The sequence below is a fragment of the Lactuca serriola genome, chromosome 1 (assembly GCF_051521515.1).
Source record: "Lactuca serriola cultivar US96UC23 chromosome 1, Lser_US96UC23_V15, whole genome shotgun sequence".
Taxonomy (NCBI): Eukaryota; Viridiplantae; Streptophyta; class Magnoliopsida; order Asterales; family Asteraceae; genus Lactuca; species Lactuca serriola.
The window spans coordinates 37,879,743-37,896,420 of NC_136408.1; the positions used below are offsets into that span (position 1 = coordinate 37,879,743).

A 16,678-nucleotide genomic window follows, 5' to 3' on the forward strand; every position below is an offset into this window, starting at 1 on the left:
ATAACTTATGAGTTATTGTTTATTAAAAATGAAGACTCTTCATTTTTGTAACTTATGTGTTCTTTTAATGGATTTATTACAAAGTTACTTTTGATTATCCATAACTTGAGGACAAGTTATGGACTCCATTAAAACACATCATGATCATGAATTAACTACCAATCAATAGCACATAATTCCTATGATCTTGCAAGAACTCATAAGAACATGAATATTCATATCAAAATTTCAAGAACATATGAACACATATAAACATGGAATTTTGATATTAGCCATTGTAAATGGATCAAAACAACCATTACACCACCTAAAACAAGTTTTAAAACACCAAAACAGTTTAAGGTAATATTTCTAGTCCATTTCCAGCAGCAAAAATTGAAAATCTGCACTCTGCCTGGCCAACTCATCGAGTGCAAGAACTGACTCGCCGAGTTGGTTGCAGATACGCTTGGACTCGTCGAGTCCCCCCATGGAATCGACGAGTCCCCTGTGCAGACAGCAAGAACTTCGACTTTTTCAGCTATTTTGCATCAAGTATCAAACAAACAAGCCTAGGCTCTGATACCACTGTTGGGTTTTGAGCATTCTAACACTCCTAAGGTGTTCATGCAACCCTAAAAACCTTGGATCTATGTTTGACTAAGATACATGCAAATTGATTTCCAAGGTTCATAATCCTATCTAGCATACATGGGGAACTTTTAAACATAAAAGTAAGCTAGAAAACATACCTTGTAGTAGTTTGGATTGCTTGAAAACCTTGAGAGCCTAGCACCCTAAGTGTGATGCCTTAAATGTCTCACACAACACCAAATGCACATGGAATAAACTTTGAGAGAAAAGTCACACTACTTGAAATAGGCTAGCCCTCTTCTTTCTTGCTTAAGTGCCGATTTTGGTGAACATAAGGATCCTTATATAGTGTGTTACAATTCTGGTTACACCATGTAAACCCTAATTGTCACGACCTTTCATTTCCATGACCCATGGGCTCTATAACCACCATAGAGCATCCATGGAGCATCCTATGGGTTTTAGCCCAAGTTGATAATCCATGGAGCATTAGCCCACTATACAAGTATGGATGATTTACACAATCAACCCATATATTTAATTAGTCACCTTTTGATCACTTAATTAATTCTAAATTAATTCTTGATCAATACTAATTAAATAATATTATTAATATATTAGAACTTATAATATATTAATAAACCATAAGTCTTATTTCTCTCATTTTAGTTTATCCAAATGCATGATGTCATGCAACCCAAATGGACCATGCCAAACCGGGTCAAGTACATACCAGAAATAGTTATGGACTTAGACACCTTATCCAACAATACCTCCATGGAGATAGCTGAAATTCTCCCATCTCCTATCCTCTCTCTATAGTCTTCCTTCTTGCTAGTTTGGGTGTGAGCTATTTGAGGCACGACAATTGTGGTGCTTGCTTCCAAGAGAGCTACAAGTGAAGTATTCTTGTTATTTGCTACAATAACAACAAGGTATGTAAAACTAAACCCTATTATAATTTTTTTAAGTATACCTAGGGTTTCTATGGTTTTTTATTTGATGTGCTTAGTTACAGGTTCAATAGTGAAAACATAGATATTTAGGTTGCATGTGAACTTAAGGGTTTTAAGTTTGATTGCTTTACATAAATCCTATCAGTGTTATCAGAGTGTTTGGTTTGTTTTCAAATGAATAGCTATAATAGTAGAATTAGATCAATTTGGGTTTATAGAAATTAAACCCTAAAACGCCAAGAATTTCGACTAGGTTTAGGGTTTTTCGAAACCCTAGCCCCTTCCCCTTGACTTTCGAAATTAGGATTAGGGTTTTGAAACCCTAGCCTTCCTCCCCAAGTTTTCGAAAACTGCTAGTTTGTTAGGGTTTCCTATTTCAGATAATTGTTAGTTTAATTTGATTAAAAGAGATGATTATAAAATTGGATAATTCCCCCTAATTTTAGAAATTTAGAGGGTAAGGATTAGGATTAAGTTGTTTGATTAATTTAATTAGTTAATCCTTATTTGATTAATGTTTTTAATTAATTTTTAATTGATAGATAAATACTAAATTAATTTTTGGTTTATTTTAAATTTAAACTAATTGATTATTAATTTTTGAAATTTAAAAAATTAAATAAACCTAGTATTTTGAAAAGTTTAAAATACACCTTATATATTATTATTATTATTATTAATTGTTAATATATTATATGTATAAGAATCAGTCAGTCAGATTGCAAATATGCTTCATTCGCGAAGCTAGTCTATAAGGGGGTATAGAGAAACTTTGTCACACCCCAAAACCGAGAACGGCGGAAACGTTCTGGGGCGGAGGACGTCATGTATGCATCACAACAAATGTAAAGTAGTAAACAAGCAACAACATCATCCATTGCATTAATAGTATAATTTTAGTTTACAAGTGTTTTCTTTCATAGTACAAGACATGATGATAACTTATCAAAATAAAAGACGAGTCTTGACTGCTCCGTCTTCTCTAAACCTTGCATCGACACCTGTCTATTTGTAACCTGAGAATACAAGTTATTTTGAAAGAGTAGATCAGCATTTAAGCTGGTGAGTTCATAAGTATTTAATGTCATTGTCTTGATTAGTTGATATGAAAGACTGGTAAATGAATGATGAAACATTTAGTATAAGTATGAAAAGCTCTAGAAAATCCCATATTTCCTACTAGTATAAAAGTAGTCTTCTACCAAGACTCGAATGTTTTGAAAGTAGTCTTTTACCTAGACCTGACTGTTTTGAAAGTACGCATCTCTTGAAAATGTGATGGTTTTTCCTTGTTTAACTCTTATTAGTAGTCTCTTAAGTATAACTGAAATGGTATCAACCTAGAACATCCGTAGACTGTTCATTTACCTCTGTTGCTAACAGCCGGGTTTAGGAATAGTTAGTCCCTTATGTATACCCACGATGGTATCAACCTAGAACATCCGTAGATTGTTCATTTACCTCTGTAGCTAGCAGTGGTTGTCGGAATGGTTAGTCCCTCAAAGTATGATGTGGTACTAGGAGATAAAGTCCCAGTCTACCTCGTCGATGATGTGATTGAATCACAAGGTAAAGATAGAAAGGCGAACAATATAACCGTATCTAGACATATAACATGTAATATTAAATTGCCATATAATGTCTATGTAAAAGTATTCATGTATAAGTATTCATGTAAGAGTATTCCTTCATATAACATGTAGTAGTAATTTGCCATATAATGTTTATGTAAAAGTATTCATGTAAGAGTATTCCTTCATATAACATGTAGTAGTAATTTGCCATATAATGTTTATGTAAAAGTATTCATGTATAAGTATTCATGTAAAAGTATTCCTTCATATAACATGTAGTCTGGACTCATGAATGAACTGACTCTGGTGTAATTTCTTGTAGTAGTGAAAATGTTTTGTTTACTCTAAACTATTCCTATAATAGTTTACTAGAATGTAATTGATGAGTGACCAAGTAGGTTTATACACCATTTATATCTATTTGTATCGGAACTAAATTAACTAATGGAACATTTATGACCATATATGTATACATAATATATAACTAATATTTAAACGACTTTCGGACGAATACCCAATATCCCACCAGACCACATCTCAAGGCGCGAAAAGGAAATAGGGTGGATAGCCTTTCTAAGTCTTTTAAACATTTCTTATATAACTATACATATAGAGACATGCAATTTATAATATAAAAGCATAAAGAAGTTTTGTAAAACCGTTGAAAAGTCTAATAAAGATTTGTGACTTGATGTCAGTTTATAAAATGATTGAAAGAATTTTGTTTGATAAGACAGTTTAAGTACACGTAAAACCATTGTTTGAAAACACCTTTGTAACCGATTTTGAAAGGAAGCTTACAGTATGTAAGACAGTTTGATAACGAGCTTTAATCATGTAAAAACGTTTAAGAAAGTCATTTGAAGTAATAGGTTTAGTAAAACTGTTAAACTTGTAGTAAATCCATTTGTATACTAGTTATAAATCACATAAGATTGATTTATTAACAAGAAGTGTCCCAAAACAATCGTATGTTTGTAGTATAAAAGGTGGACACATATACATAAAGTATAAGCGGAGTGGTTGATTTATATATAAATAACAACACTTTTCAATTCCAAAAGATATGATGTTATCGTGATACATTTTGCATACGAAAGTTTCTTTATAATGATTATAAATCACATGCGATTCTATTGATAGAAAGTGTAAAATGAAACCTTATATAACATACGAAAATCATCGTGTGTTTTACTTGTATTCCCCCCCCCCCTTAAAGCATATAAAAATACTTATAAAACATTTAAAAGTGTGGATTATAGGGGTATGAACTCACCTGAAAGTTTGAAGATAGCGAGATGGAAAACCGGGCAGAGTTTCGTCTCGGGAAACGGATTTTTCTCGGGATTCTCGGGAATCTCGGGAATAAAATCGACCCTCGGGACTTGAGTAAAAAGGCCAGAGCTTCGGGTTTGAACGGGCACGGAAAACGAGGCAAGATCGAGAGGGAAAAGAGAGAATTGAGCAACTTTTTCGGAAAGCCTCGCATCCTATTTATAGGAAGGCTGAACCGCCTCCGTACGCGGGGCGTACGCTCGTACGCAGCGCGTACGCGTACGTCATGCGTGACCGAAGCCTCGACTGCCTCGGCTTCGGATGGGACGGGTTGCTGGGTACGCGGGTCGGATGGGACGGCGGGTCGGATGGGACAGCGGGTCGGATGGGACAGCGGGTCGGACGGGTCGGAGCTTCGGACGGGTCGGACGGGTCAGATTCTTTGGATATTGGCGACGTGGACGATCCGAAGCCCTTGATCTCAGTACGCTGGGCGTACGAAGGTACGCAGGGCGTACTTCGGCCCTATCCGATGACTCCCCTTCGGATAATACCGGGAGTTTATAATTAAATTTATATTTATTTTAATTAAACTTCTAAAATTCATATCTCCCTCATACGAACTCCGTTTTTGAAGTTCTTTATATCCACGCGAAGGTGAGACCAAGATCTACAACTTTCGTTTAGAATCCGTTGGCAAATTCCAAAAATACATTTTATTATTTATTAAATAAAATGACGCGATTAAGGAATTTCTTCTAAAATTCATAACTTTCACATCCGAAGTCAGATTTGGACGTTCTTTTTATGTACGATCATAGCTTGAGGTTGTCTATAACTTTCATTTAGATACATAAGGCTAAAAACTATTGCATCGAAATTTCGCGTTTTACGTTTAATCGCTGATGCCGGTTTTGCCGAGAATCTTCGGTTGGTCATAACTTCTTCGTTATAACTCGGATTTTAGGGTTCTTTATATGCACGAAAACCTTGATACGATTCCTACTACTTTACTTAATCCAAACAAGATTTTTGGAAAGTTATATTTTGACCTAAATTTGATTTGCGTCCCAACATATCGTTTTGAAATATCGGGTTGTCACAAACTTCCTATAAAATGGTAGTTGATTTCATAGGACAACTAGATCTCATTGAAAGTATAATGTTATTAAAAGTATAATGTTACTTTAGGACAAATGTGAATTAGTATGCTAATCCATGAAATTGCACATTGCAATTTATAAGTCGTTAGTGGAGCGTGTGTGGTTAACCAACACACTAATAGGGACTAATAAAGAGTTGTAATAGGTATCTCATAAATTATCATTGTTGATGGAGCGTGTGTGGTTTACCAACACATCTAGTTTGTGATTCTCGGTATCCCAGTCACAAATAGAAGAGCATAATATGAGATTAAACATGCCATTGAATAGTTTCAATGAATCTCAAAAGACCTAGGAATTTCACTTAATTTCATATCTTTTCTGGTGGAATTGGTAAATCGTCATTTACCTACCTTTATAAAATTTACAATTTGATTACGACATCCCTTGTCTAAGTTGTGAATTATATAGTTGGGTCCTAGCCTTAATATTTTATTTTGGGTTACTATATTATGTACTATTACTATCTAACTAAAACTACCTTCTTTTTATAGATGTCTACTCCTGCTGATGCTTCTGCTTCCTCCTCTTCCAACCAACATAACTTTTCGTTGTTGTCGATCTGCTTAAAGGTGACATTGGATGTCACTAACTATAATGACTGGATGCACAACATAAAGATGGCCCTTCAATTCGAGAACAAAGAGTATGTCCTTGAAAAGGAACTTAATGAAATCGACGAAGAGAAGGATACTCTTGAAGAACTAGCCTCCTACAAGAAACACTACGATGATGCGACAAAAGTTGCTTGCATCATGGTCGCCACTATGACCCCTGAGTTGCAGATATTATATGAGTACTACTATCCCTATGAGATGAACAAGGATCTTATGGAAAATTTCCACAAGCGAGCTCGTCAAGAAAAGTACGAAGTGGTCAAAGCCCTCATGACATGCAAGATGAAATAGGGAGAATATGTATGTAGCCACATGTAGAGAATGCAACGATACATAGAGCACCTTGTTAGGCTAAATGTGCAATTTGATGAGGAGTTGGATATTGATATAGTCCTAAATTCATTACCAAATTGTTTTGGTCAGTTCATCTTGAGCTATCATTTGAACATTGAGACCACCTTGGCTCATATGCACAATCTACTACAGCCAGTTGAAGCAAGAATGAAAGGAAAAGGTTCAACCTCCACTCTTGATAATGCTCCCGTTCTGGCTATTGGATAGGGAAATGGGAAGAAGAGGAAAGGTCCTCCTAAACAGAAATAGAAAGGAAAATCTCGTGTTGGGTCGTCAAGCAATGGACTAAAAGGAAAGCCCAGTTCTGACATTCCTCACACTTCTGATCCCAAAGAGGCCACATGCTTTTATTACAATGGTTAGGGGAATTGGAAATGAAGCAGCCCAATGTATCTGCAAGACATCAGGGATGGAAAAGTGAAGCCATCTTCTTCAGGTATATATATATACTATTTCATATAATAACTCATCATCTTGTCGTTCTTGGGTCCTTGATACAGGATGTCGATTTCACATATGTTCCGATTTGCAGGGGCTAAGAGAAAATGAGATATGGAGTATAGAAGAATGAACCTTATCATGGGGAATAGATGATCTTCTCCTGTTACCAAGATTGGAGTTTATAGTCTAGTGCTTAGTAGTAGTATTTGTTTAGATTTAATAAATTGTTGCTACTCGTTAGAGATGACATGTAACATTATTTCTTTTCATGCTTTATTCAGTCAAGTTTTTAGATATTTATTTAATGATTTGAATGGTTGTATTTTTGCTTAAAAATGGTGTTTTTATATTTGAAGCTTTACCTTGTGATGGTGTGTATGAAATGTGATGTGTGTTGATAATTTAGACAATAATGTTTTCCATATTGATTCGTCTAATGGTATAGACAAGGTGTGCCTATGGCATTGTCATCTTGAACACATTAACAAGAAACACATCGCCTAACTCCAAAAGGATGGAGTGTTGGAATCATTTGACCTAAGGTCAGATGATACATGCGAATATTGTCTTTTGGGAAAGATAACAAAATCACCTTTCACTGGATCTTATGAAAGAGGTGAATGTTTGTTGGATTCATACATACAGATGTGTGTGGATTCTTTAGATCATCCATAAGGGATGCAAATCAATTCTATTTGACTTTTACAGATGATTATGACAGATATGGTTATATCTACTTAATCAAACATTTGTTAGAAACCTTTGAAAAGTTCAAAGAGTTTAAAGATGAAGTCGAGAATCAGTTGGGCAGGATGATAAAGATGCTTAGATCCGATAGAGGCGGAGAGTATCTTAGTATCAAGTTCAACGACTATCTAAAGGAATGTGGAATAGTTTCACAACTGACTCTTCCTAGGAAACTACAATTGAATGGTGTGGCTGAGAGGCGTAATCGAACCTTGTTAGACATGGTTTGTTCCATGATGAGTTGTGCTTCTCTTCCTATTCACTTCTGGGGGTATGCCTTAGAGACAGTCACCCACACCCTCAAGTTTGTCCCTATAAATAAGGTTGCCAAAACACCTAATGAGATGTGGACAGAGAAAGTTCCCTCGTTAGCACATATCAAAGTATGGGGTTGTGAAGCTTTTGTAAGATGAGAGACTCATGACAAGCATGTAGCTAGAAGCGAAAAGTGTATTTTCATTTGTTACCCAAAACAGTCATTTGAATATTTTCTCTACATACCTAGTGAAAACATGGTATTTGTAGCACGAAGAGGAGTCTTTCGAAAGAGAGAGAACTCATATTCAAAGAGGACAGTGGAAGTACCATTGACCTTGAAGAAATTCAAGAGTCAACCAATGAAAGAACCTTAAAAGATACTAGCACTCAACTAGAAGAAGAGGTTCCTGTTGAACCGGTAGACAAGTCATTACCTCTTAGGCGTTCCAGTAGAGATAGCATGCCACCTAAGTTCTTTGGCTTCCATATTACTATATATGGTGACACGTTTGTTAGTGATAGGACACGGATAAATTTAGATGAGCCAGATAGATACAAGGAAGCAATGGTAGGCCTTGAGGTTGCTAAATGGAAAGAGGCAATGGACAGCGAGATCAAGTCCATGTATGAAAACCAAGTTTGGAATTTTGTTGATAATGTACTAGGTTGAAAGACAATTGGGTGCAAATGGATCTTCAAGAAGAAGATTGACATGGATGGAAAGGTACACACTTTCAAGGCTCGACTGTTTGTGAAGGGATTCACTCAAATCCCATGGGTGGACTATGATGAGACCTTCTCACCAGTAGCCAAGATAAAATATATTAGGATAATGCTCACCATAACTGCCTTTCATGACTATGAAATTTGGCATATGGATGTCAAAACCACTTTCCTGAACGGGAAGTTGACTGAGGATGTTTACATGAGTCAGCCAAAGGGTTTTGTAGATGCAAAGTTTCAAAATAGAGTGTTCAAGCTTGAGAAATCCATCTATGGATTGAAACAAGTAGCTTATAGCTAGAATCTTTGCTTCCATGAGAAAGTCAAAGAGTTTGGTTTCTCTATGAATGAAGATGAGTCATGTGTGTATATCAAGGCTAGTGTGAGTATAATAACTTTTCTGGTGTTGTATGTCAATGACATGCTTTGGGAAACGACATTCCAACCTTGAAAGAAGTTAAGTCTTGGATTGGAAAGTGTTTTCCCATGAACAACCTTGGAGAAGCACCCAATATTCTCAGGATAAGAATCTTGAGAGATAGAAAGAAGAGACTAACTGGACTTAGTCACAGTACATACTTGGATAAAGTACTAAGAGGTTTAGTATGGAAAATTCAAAGAAAGGAGAGCTACCTATCCATGGCATTACCAAATTAAGTAAGACTCAAAGCCCTAGTACAAATGAAGAGATAGCCGATATGAGTCGGGTACCTTACGCTTCGACTGCAGGTTTGATCATGTACGCTATGACATGTACTCACCCTGATGTGTCCATTTCCTTAAGCATGGTCAGTCCCTATCTGGGAGATCCCAATATAAGCTTCTTGGACAACGGTTAAGAACATTCTCAAGTATTTTTGGAGGACGAAGGACATGCTTCTAGTCCTTTGTGGCAGTGATACATTGAGAGTGAGTGGGTACCATGCCGCCTGTTTTCAGACAAATAGAGACAACTTTCGTTCTGAGTCGGGCCGAGTGTTCACTCTAAATGGTGGAACAATAACTTGGAAGAGTTCCAAACAGGGTACGGTGGCTGATTCGACCTGCGAATCAGATTACATAGTTGCAAGTGAAGCATCAAAGGAAGCAACTTGGTTGAAGAATTTCATCGGAGATCTTGGAGTTGTCCCAACCATTCAGGAGCCAATGAAATGTTTCTATGATAATGAATGAGCGGTTTCCTTGAATAAGGAACCAAGATATCATGGAAAGTCTAGACATATCGAAAGAACATATCATTACATCAGACATAGGGTAGTAGAAGGTCACCTCATCGTGAATATGGTATCATCAGAAAAGAATCCTGCAAATCCTTTGACGTAGGCTCTAAGTCGGGTCAAAGCATAGTCAGCATGCCAAGAGCATTGGTCTGAGAGATAATATTAGTTTTTAGTAGTTAGTTAGTTATTTTGAAACTTGTAACAAAACAAATGTAACTGATTTTTGGTGACTAAATAATTGAGAATTATTTATAAGTTTGCTTACTACCTTTTGTCAATTATTTATTCTTGTGTTTCGTTTTTCATGTTTTACTTCCCGAATAATATGATTATTCATGTTCCACAGTCGGTCATATAAAGCTTGAAACTTTAAGCCCAAAGAGGCCACAAAATGCCCAAATATGAAGTGGCAACTTCCAGAAATGATCAAACCCAAGAATGACTCCAAAATGAACCCAAAATGGCAATAAACCTGCTAGGAGGAGATTTAAGCAATAAATGGTCAAGGTTTCGACTTTATACCTCAAGATGGTTGCAACAAAAGAGAAAGTTCTGGATCTAAAGCTTCTCCCTTCAGTTATGCACCACCAACTTCAAGCTTCTTCAAGTAAACACCAAAAGACACTCTTTAAGCTCACACACACTCAAGAATGAGAGAGAATGCACAAGCTAGGATTTTCTGGACAGAGGGACGGATAAGGAGGCCACCCTAAAGAGTATAAGGTCCTTAAATAGGATGAAATACCCTAAAAATTAGTGTTTCATATTCAGCCTTGAACTCGTCGAGCTGCCCTGAATATATATATATATATATATATATATATATATATATATATATATATATATATATATATAAAGATTTAAATTCATACCTGAAGATTGGGATGTTACAATGTTGCTATGCTTAGAGATCTATAGTTTTGTGTGACTGGATGGTGACTGTTATATGATTATCTGTTATATGTGCACATGATTATCTGGTGGCTAAGCCTTCACTACTTTGTGCATAAGCCAACAGGTCGAGGCATTCCAACCCGTGGTTGAGGGCCTACGATATTCCGTCTCGAGGATGATTGGACCTATAGTATGTTGGCATTCCAACCCAATGGTTGAGGGACTGGGGTATTCCATCCCAAGGATGATTAGACCCGTTGTATATTCGCATTCCAAAATGATGGTTGAGGGGCCTAGGGTATTTCAACCTGATGCTTGATTGGGCCCAAAGTATGTTGTTATTATAACTGTGCTATTTGTTATGTATTGGTATTTTGGGCGAACTCATTAAGCTTTGGGCTTACAATTTGGATTATGTTTTTGGTACCTTTATGGATCGCAGGAAAGCAAAAGTGTGATCATGCACCTCCTTATGTTTTGATTTTACGATTTTGGGATTTCTCTGATGTGAAACTTTTTTTGAAAACAAATTGTAATAAATGATGGTTTTGTGGTTGTTTAAAAAGTTTAAAATTTTCAAGAATTTTTCGAATGTTACACTCATGTCCAAATGATATCTTACAGAACGGAGGATTATATGATCACTTATCTTAAGATGCGTAACTGACTAGGTCAGAGTTCGACAACGACTTTTGGAAGCTATAATTTGCTGATCGATTCGGAAGTTATACTAGCAGTTATAGTTACAAACTTATCCAAGTGGGAGTCTGTTGGATTAGGTTTCTAAGCCCATAACTATAATTGGTACATACTTGAATTGATAGTAGCATGGTCCTTTTGGGTTGCCCTCAAACCTAACAATTGGACAAGATGACTTTTAGAGAGAGAGAGAGATTAATTTTTTATATGATTAATAAACTAATATAAAAAGTTTATTAATGTATTATGAAAATAATATATTAATTAGAAAAGCTATTATTTAATTAATAATTAATCAAAAATTAATTAGAATTAATTTTGGGATTAATAGATTTAATTAAATGTGAAGGGTCTAAAGTGCAATTGTTCCATAGTTGAACAAAAGGCTCCAAAACCTTTCACCATTAGGGTTGGACGGTTTTGAGGGGATATTCTAGGGTTTCTAGAATATCTCATGTGGATAAATAAAGAATAATATAAATGCCAGATTTGAAATATTAATTTAGTATTCAAATCAGGGTTATCTAGGGTATCCTTGGACCACTATATAAAGACCCTTAACTCTTGTATTTTCGGCCACTCATACCTCTTTAGAGATAGCCAAAATTCTCCCATTTCATATATTTTCTCTATAGTCTTCTTTCTTGCTAGTTTGGGTGTGAGCTATTAGAGGCACAACAATTGTGGTGCTTGTTTCCAATAGATCTATAAGTAAAGGATTCTTGTCATTTGCTACAATAACAACAATGTATGTAAACCTAAACCCTATTATGATTTTCAGAATATACCTAGGGTTTCTAGGGTTTCTTATTTGGTGTTCTTAGTTATAGGTTCAATAGTGAAAATATAGATCCTTAAGTTACATGTGAACTTAAGGGTTTTAAGTTTATTTGTTTTGCATAAAACCTATCACGTTGTTCAAGGTCTTTCACTGCAGCGTGAGAATGACTTCTGCAACAAGATTCCAAATCTGAAACTTAGTGATATGATCTTATTTTGTATAGTATATATCTTTTGTATTTGAATCCCTGATATGTAGGGAACTCTTTCTAGAATAGTCTTTCCCCGGTATATAATTTACACTAGGGTTGAATGTAAAATACGTTTCTTGTTACATTATCTCTTTGTGAGAGTTCTTAATCAAAATTAGTTTTTGATTACTTATTTTTCTTCATTGCTTGATATTCTATCTTTACGTTCCTACACATGTGTTAGGCCTAGCCCAGACTTAATTGATGTGTTCGATTAGTAGTATGATTTGTTCGTCATAAATCGAAAATCAAGAAACATACTGATGGACTGTTAGTTTGATTTATAATCCATGACTCAGTCCATAACGATATCTTGAAAGAAAAAAATGAATAATTGATCACTTATCTGAGGGCTTGACAAGATCAGAGTTCAACAGTTGTTGTGGAAAGCACACTTTGTTGGTTATTCGAAGTCTATCTTACCAATGGTAGTTGATAAATTGTCCAAGTGGGAGACTGTTAGAAATATACGTTCAATATCACAACTAATTGGTACAACTTTGAGAATAATAACAAAGTCATTTTGGGTTGCCCTCAAGAGCAAGAATAGATAGAAATAGTTTTAGGAGATTGAGAAAACAGTTTATTGATTTATTACATGATAATAAATTAATTAGAAACTACTTAAAATTAATTTGAATTAATTTAGAATTAATCTAGAGGTGTAGGGACTGATTGTTAAGTATTCAATAATTGAACAATTTGAACAGTCTGGAAACACTAGGTGGTGGATAGTTTTGACAGGCTCATTGGAAGCTTTCAGAATCATTCCTAGTAACAGATAAGGAAGCGATTTGAATCTGTATTAAATCTTAATATTTAATTGATTCAAATTAGGGTTATCCTATTACCACCACAACTATATAAAGGGCCCTTAGGAAGCTCATAATTTCGTCTAACCTTACCTCATGGAAGGCTGAAAAAATCTGATCGTCTCTCTCTCATATATATATATATATATATATATATATATATATATATATATATATATATATATATATATATATATATATATATCTTCTTTAGTTTTTAGGGTTCTTGACTTTGAGTGCGAATCATTATAGATACTCTACTTTGGGTACTAGTATATCCAAGAAGCAACAAGAGGTCAAAGCTACAATGTAATTCGATTTGTCAAAGGTTAGAGTTTCAATCCTTTCTCTTTTACCTTGTTAGGTTAGTTTTAAAAGTACGTTGCTATAATAGTAAAACTTAGATCCTAAGATTCATGTATACTTATGATGAGCTTTATATACTTCCGTTGCATTAATCTAGGGTATAGTTGCATAGAAAACCCAACGTATATTCATAGTAAAATTTACAATACCTGAAATTTGATATAAGTAACTCAACTTATTAGTAATTACTTGGTTAAAATTATACTTTTCCTTCTTCATTTATCTAATTTAATCTCGTATATAGTTTTTTTCTCCTTGGTTTATTTATTTCTACCTCAAATATCACTTCGATATTTGTTTTCTACTTAATTTCCATGTATGAAGTTAAATTTGGGTAGAAAATTGTTTATAGTTTTTATACAATCTATGAATGTTTTTATGTTTTGTAAAAGATTTAAACTTATATTGGTAAAATTGAAATTTAGAGTTTTTTTATACATTAAAGTCTTATATTAAAATAGAAAAAGGAATCAGTGATTCATGCTATGATCCTCGGTCCCGTTAAGATGGGGATGAAGATTCATTTGATGGAGATGTCGATTGGAGTCCCTAATATTCCCAGCCACATTTCCATCTCTATCCATAAAAATCCTCTATGAAAATAAGCACGGTATATCATATATATGGACCATCAAATAGAATATCATATGTCAAGAAGCCATGCTCGTTTTTAAATGTATTTTAATTTTGAAATCAATATAAGACACAAGTAATTCATTCATATCAATTTATTTTTGGGTTGGAATTAGATTAGACCAAAAAAACAAGAATATACTTTGATTGTTCTTTTCATCTCAATCAATGTGTCTAAAATATGGGCCTTGCAGGCCTAACCCGTTACAGCGTGTCGAGTTGGGCTGGGACTTTTACCCGTTAACCTTCCCTGCAAAATGCAAACTGCAAAACACCTTTCATCATTTACTTCACCATTTTCATTCCAAATAACTTATTCTTCTTCCAATCTTTGGGTCTTCTCCATCTGCCTCATCCTTCATCTCCAAAATCGTTTGGGTTTGATTCAATGTTGAAGAGCACGAAATTAGGGATTTCTCCATCTGCATCTGTGAATCGTGATACCCTTTTTGTTCCCCATAGACAAAACTTTAAGTTGCCAGAATCGATAGATAGAAAATTAAACACTACTCCGGCTGGAGCTCCTGTTTTGTCAGGTTTATAAGAAAACGGGTGGTGAAGTACTGAAGAATGTTATCTCGATTGTGATGAAAGGACGGGTTCATTGTGAATGGTGATGCTCTTCTCAAAATTTTGATGCAAAAGGTTCCATTATTATATGAAACAAGAAGGGACAAATATTGGAAAATAATTTTAATAGAATATAGTGTATATTTTTCTGTATTTTGCTTTTAAAAATGTCTTGAAAATTTAAACACGAGTCTTTCAAAATTCAAACAGTGAACGTGAAGATGCAAAGTAAGAATGACAAGTTGGCTCTCATGTCTTTTTCTTTATGCCCACTCTTACAATCTTTGGATACCCACGTGCATCATGTTGAAACTTAAAAAGGGGTTATTCTCTTACTGTTTTTTTCTTATTCAACTTTATTTGATTCCCATTTTCAAATGGAACAAATCCTCATATGTACATAGTTCATCTACTTATAAGCATTCATAAGCCGCATTAGCCCACATAAGAGCAATATAATGAAGTCTCCAATGCTTCTTGCATTCTTCTTCATTCTTTTGTGTGCTCAATTCCTATCTAACTTGGCTCTTGAATCTCAAGGTAAGTTTTTTTTTTTAATATAAATATTACACTTATCTATACCCGTTTAATTCATGAAAAGTTTATTATTTAGTATTCTGTATTTAATCATGTAGAGGAGAAAGGCACACCTAGTTTGAGTGAAAATGGTTATAATGGAGATGATGGCTTGAAACGTGATCAATTGATGCTATCGAAGGCAAGTAAAGGGAAGGGTACATATGGTGGTCAAAACGATCGGCCTCCTAGTACTAAGAAAAGTAGAGCGGTCTCTATACTCTCAAAACCACCCGTATACATTTCAAATACTGGTATTGGTGGTGTTGTCGTATCTATGATCCTTGTTTTCGGTTTATAGTTCATGGGCACATATGAAGATGCAAAATCTGTTTCTTTTCGCTATCATGGTCTTCCGGGTTGTTTGATTTAGTAAAGCTAAGAGCTGGCTTGGTATATAATTTTCTGGGAGGTTGTATGATTAATTTTTTTGAATTTCAAAGGCTGTGTCTATGAGATTCGAACATGTGTCAACTTAATTAATTTTGGAATGTTTCATACTTGTGATACTGATATGCCACCTTGATGGTGGTGGAACATATATTGTATGATTTGTTTAGAATGTTTTGTGGAAACAATAGTTCGTGTGTAATGTTGTGGTTATGGTGTTTGTATTTGTATTTATATCTGTATTGTGGTTTTATTTAGTTTGTTATATAGTATTGATTATATTTTACAACTTTGAGCTAGAAATACATTAAAGCAAATAAACAGGTTAAAAATAAACATAATTATACACGATTTGGTACTAGGGAATTGGGCGTATGCAAAATAAGATAAAAAAGGAAACAATATAGATATGTAAAACATTTATTTTCCTTTTCTGTAAAAAAAATATATAATTTAATAAATACATGTCACAACTCACAAGTCACAGCCGATCAAACAGTGCAGTGCATGACTAATAAAATTATATTGCTCTAATATAAAATATTTTGAAAAAATTCAAAGAATGGCACTAAAATTAGAGTAAATTAAACGAACGTTTCCTATGGTTTGAGATAATTTATGCGTTTGGTCCTTAATTATTATTATTATTTTTTAACTCGGACGATTTTTTTGATAGATTTTTGTTATATATTTGGTCACTGTCATACCTAAAAACACTATGTTGTCATTCTTTATTTCTTTTTTGATTTATTTATTGATTATTTCTTATTTATTTCCTTTTAATTTATTTATTGATTACTGATTAT

General features: G+C 34.5%; 1 long non-coding RNA gene across 1 annotated transcript; it reads left to right on the top strand.

Moving 5' to 3' along the window:
* Nucleotides 1-15,307: 15,307 nt before the first annotated feature.
* Nucleotides 15,308-16,074, top strand: LOC145083717 (uncharacterized). Its single transcript, XR_013698185.1, has 2 exons — nt 15,308-15,446; nt 15,542-16,074. It is a non-coding gene; the product is annotated as an uncharacterized LOC145083717 (long non-coding RNA).
* The last annotated feature ends 604 nt before the right edge of the window (nt 16,075-16,678 follow it).